Source organism: Nematolebias whitei, chromosome 3 (assembly GCF_014905685.2).
Source record: "Nematolebias whitei isolate Nwh7 chromosome 3, NemWhi1, whole genome shotgun sequence".
In the NCBI taxonomy this organism is placed as follows: Eukaryota; Metazoa; Chordata; class Actinopteri; order Cyprinodontiformes; family Rivulidae; genus Nematolebias; species Nematolebias whitei.
In genome coordinates, this window is record NC_056500.1 from 39,279,987 (window position 1) to 39,285,246 (window position 5,260).

At 43.0% G+C, this 5,260-nt stretch overlaps 1 protein-coding gene across 1 annotated transcript in view; it reads right to left on the reverse strand.

Annotated features, from left to right (window-relative positions):
• Positions 1-5,260, reverse strand: part of fam184b (family with sequence similarity 184 member B) — a 44,553-nt gene that overhangs the window by 38,377 nt on the left and 916 nt on the right. The gene's annotated exons all lie outside the window — the stretch shown is intronic.

Consider the following 5,260-nt stretch of genomic DNA (forward strand, 5'->3'; position numbering starts at 1 on the left):
TGACCTACAGAGCCTCATAGCTCTACAGAACCTCACTGACCTACAGAACCTCATAGCTCTACAGAACCTCACTGACCTACAGAGCCTCATAGCTCTACTGAACCTCACTGACCTACACAAGGCAAGATCAGTGAACAAGACCAGGCTGATTCTGGCAGATCCTGATCACCCACTCCATGGTGAGTTCAGGTTGCTTCTATCTGGACGCAGGTATCTGCAGACCAGATGTAGAACGAACAGACTGAAAAACTCATTCATCCCTGTAGTGATCAGGTTTCTCAATGAACAGTGATGATTTCATGTTCTGTTATTTTAATGTCTCAACATCTTGTCTAGTATGGATATTTTATGTGTCTACTGACTGTGAAACAAATTGCCCCTTGGGGGATAATAAAGATTCTTGAACTTGAGTCTATGTGTCCCTGTGATGGACTTGGACCTGTCCAGGGTGTCCCCTGACTGTTGAAGATAAACACCAGCTCACCATGACTCTGGCAGGAACAGAGAATGGATTGATGACCTTTCCTTTTGTGCACTTTCCTCACATTTCTAAGTGCACACTGAACATTACGTTGTCTTGGTACAAGACCTGGACTGAAAATGAGTGAAAAAAACAGCCAAAGTCCAAAAAAGTAAAACTCTGAAATACTTCAGAAAATCTGAAGTACTTTAAAAGATCCTTAAGTGTGGGTGCTTAGAAGCAAAACATCAAGTAGAAAAAACGACTTTTGTACTTTAATTTTCAGTATAAATAAAGAAATGACAGAATGTTTTTGAAACCATTAGTGAAAAGGCCAGACTTCAGGGGTATCTGAGGCAGGCTTGAAACACAAGAGTCAGGGTGGCTTCTGGGTAATACCAGATGGCTAGGCCTCAGACTGACGAAGCCTCTTGGATGAGGGGCGAAACGTTTCTTTTTAACAAAAAAAACGAAGTCCAGATGACATGATTCAACCTTTTTTGTTGTTATTTAACTCCTTTTGCAGCTATTTTTAATTTACAGCATTTAAGCCTGATGCTTCATTATTCAGGTGGTTTGGGTGTAAATCTGCTGGGGAATGGCAGCTCGGTCAAAAGTGGCCTCCTCCTACTGTAAATCCACACTCCAGATCCCCATACTGATCCTGCCGGTCGATGCTGTTATTCATGCAGCCTCGCAGGGCCTCTGCCCTCACTTACTGACAATGACTTTATAGTCAGCAAGGCACGAGCAAAAATATATCTGTTTTAGGGTAAAGGAGGGCAGAGACACAGCAACTGAAGAAGGAGCACCAGAGCTGAAGCAAACACACACCTTCACATATTTCAAACAGGGCTCCAAGTGTGGCGGATTACAAAGCAGCCAACATTGTGACAGGGAGCACAGGAAATCCAAAGATAGACCTGAAGCTGCCAGTCAAACCTGCAGGATATAAATGTGTACACACTTGTGTGCCATGTCAAGAAGACCGCACCTCCTGTTGTGTGTGTGTGTGTGTGTGTGTGTGTGTGTGCCTCACACACACATTTATGTGAACATTCCCAACAGCTGGCCTGTCACGATCACGCCAGCTTTCTTGTTCCGCCATGTAAACACACTTCAGCAGGTTTATCTTCAGAGGCGTTCAGCCGGGACAGACGGAGAAGGAGGTCAGGGATGGAGGGTGGGGAAGAGGAGGAAAAGGGAAATAAACAAGCGGTACGTTGATGTACCCCATCCCTGAAGGACTTTAATAGTGAATGGTTGTAGTTATTGCGATGATGCAAGTACACCTTCATGTTTTTGGTGCAAGATATTCAAGTGGGTAGGAGGTACACTGTGTAAGAGCAGAGATAGTTGTTGTGTTGTTTTTTTCTAGTCCGAGGTGGCGCGGAGTGATGGATCCTGATGAGTGGAGGGAGCAGTTTTACTCATAATCAGGTGCAGTGGAGGAGCCAGGGGGTGGGCAATGGTAAACGAACTGTACTTATATAGCACCTTTCTATCTTATCAAGACACTCAAAGCGCTTTACAACACAATCTGTGCCTCATTTACCCATTCATACAGCACTCTACTGTATTTCTACAAAGCTAATTGAACAAATCATTCTAATGAGAATAATCAGAGCTTTATCATATTCATACACTGATGGGACACACATCAGAGGTAATGAGGGGTTCAGTGTCTTGCCCAGGGACACTTCAGCATGTGACTGTTGGTGGATTTGAACCCCCAACTCTTGCATTGGAGGATGACTGCTCTAACCACTCAGCCACAGCCGCCCAATGGTGGCCTTAGCCACAACAGATTAATCATTGGCCGGCCCAATCATTTGAGGAAACTATACTTTTAGGCAATTTTAAAACTAGAAAGCATAGTTTTCTCAAACGATAGGCCTGGCCAGTTCACATATGGTGGTAGCCATCTTGGATTTTGACGTGGCAACACAATTTTCGAAAGGACACTTTCTTACACCTACATGCAGCCACACACCAAAATATATTGATACCCGACTTATTTTTCAAGTTATCCCGCTCACAACACTCATGGACGGATGGAAAGTATTTCCAATTCCCGCTTTTCGCTCCACGACGGGGGACAAAAAAGAAGGAAGGTTGTCTCTTACTAGGCTCTGACTTTTGTGGGCAAACGACATTTGCAAGGTAGTTGCCAAAGTGTACCGGAACGTCCAAGTGTGAGGGTCACAATTGTATCTTTTGATTTTCGAACATTTAAAAAAAAAAAAAAGGGCCACAAATTTTCTTATAATAGTCAGAGAGTTGTTGTGGGCATCTCTAAACACATCTCAGTGTTGTTATGTGTGTCTTCAACCCATCTCCTACGCTCTACAGCTGCATTTTGTCCCCTGCATGGGAGCTCTCCTCTGACAGGAAACATCTGAGGAAAATGTCCAGATCTACAAACCATGACAATGATCAATAATATTAAAAAACTGGTCCAACTCTACCTGCCTTCATTTCAGTCTTATACTCCAGTGTGTGGGGGACAGCTGCAAAAGGTGGATAAGAAGTGGGAGGAAAAGGTCAACAAAATAATGTGCATGGCCAAAAACACAATTTTGCACATTGTGCACACAAGAAAAGGTTATTTTCAAACTTTGCTTTTTATATCTGCACAGCTCATTAATTGCTTGACTGTAAACACTAAAATGTCTGTAAGACTGCAATAAAAATATTAAGCTTTTTTTTGTAATTTTCTTACAATTTTTAGTCGCCAACTAATCTCAAACAGTTCCCTTCAGCTGTTTTGAGAAACATAACTGAGAAAATAAGCAAATTTTCACTTCATACATTTACATAAACTACACTGTGAAATTTGCCCCAAAGTTACCCAAAGTACAGTTCTGGTGCTCTTGAATTATGGAAACTAAACTGAGAAGAGTTTGAGACAGGATCCAGACACCTGCAACACAAGAGAAAGGCCCTGCAAACATTTCAAGACATGTTAGAGACTTGTAAATCCTGTTTGCAGCTTATGGCCAACAGTTGTAGCCCAATTAAATACTACTGTTGGACACAAACTGCAAACTGAATTTGCATCGGAGTCTCCAAAATATCTCAAAAAGCTTGCAAGGGTTCAGTGTCCTTGCATGAGCTGCGGAGGCGTTGCAATCTTTGTCGCTTGAATTTTACATGTAGAAAAAAATTTGTGTCATGTTTTCTCAAAAAAACAGTCGTCACAGGCATCTCGAACACTTCTCAGTTTTGTTTCTGTAATTCCATAGCTGTATGTCTCAAGGCTGTGTTGACATTTAGGAAACTACCGTAAGGTGAAGTTAGAAAGGAAAGCAGACGTGAGGAGGTGTGCTACGAACAGGCGAGTGTTTTTGCCTTCATGATCCTGACATAGATCAGAGGTTATTACACATATAAGGTTACCACTGCTGCTGACCTACTTCCTCTCAGAGCTAAAACGAGTTTGGTGTGTAAAGTTTGGTGATAAACATGCCTGGAGATAAACTCTGGAGCAGAAGGTGCACCGGAGTTTGAATGACGGTGGTGGAAAATGCCTCTAACAAGCCCAGACACAAGTGCTGACCCCTTCATTTGTGTCACCTTTGTCTGTGTGTGTATGTGAAGCAGAGGAAACCGTGTAAACACACACACACATTGCACAAAGTGGTGCACCCATAAGCAAAGTGCACAGTCATCAGTAATTGTCATCGCTTAACAAGCAGTGGGTCATGCACCGCCTCTGTAAGCATTACTGTGGGAGCGCAGGAGGCAGCATCCCCTCATAAAGAAGCTCTCTGGATCAAAACCGACACGTGGAAGAAGATAAACCACACAAAAACTGGCACCAGATTAAAAAAAACATTGATTAAAACAGAAGGAAACTGTAGTTTGGTGCATAAAGCCTCACCGTCTGATTCATTTTTAACAGAATATGATATAAAATCCACAACAGGCCAAACTGCAGGCAAATGCACGCTGAAGATGATCCACACATGATGAGCTGAGGATCACACCAGTCCTCACTGCTCTGCCTCCTCCAGCTGCTGCAGCCTCCACCTCCAGCTTCATGTCAGATTACTGTCAGTCACGAAGACAAGTTTCTCCAATTATTTCACCAAGACATAATCCCATCCAATAGGTCCATCAACACCGAGGAGAACAACCTTCCAGCTGACATGAAGGCTAATTCTTTATTGACATTTTTATTTCAATTACTTCTAATGCTTGCTTTCTTATTTGTAATCTGGTGGGAGATCAGGGATATTTGCTGGCAGATGCTGAGGCCATCATAGCCACCTCAAGATGTTAAGATGTATGGATGAATGGATGCATGGATGAATGCATTAATAGATGCATGGATGATGTATGTATGGATGTACATATGGATGCATGATGGATGGTGGATGGATGGGGGATGGATGCATGGATGGATGGTGGATGGATGGATGGATGGGGATGGATGCATGGATGGATGGGGGATGGATGCATGGATGGATGGTGGACATATGAATGGATGTACAGATGGATGGATAGATAGATGGTGGATGGAGGATGGCTAGAAGGATGTATGTACGAATGGATAGGTGGATGTATAGATGGATGGATGTATTGTACAGATGGATGGATGGGTGGATGTTTGTATGGATGCACTGATATTTGCATCATGGATGGATGGTGGGTGGATGGAGGATGGATGGATGTATGTACAAATGGATAGGTAGATGGTGGATGTATGGATGGATGTACTGATGGATGCATAGATGGATGGATGGTGGATGGATGTCCAGATGGATGCATCCATCAGTACATCCATCCATACATCCA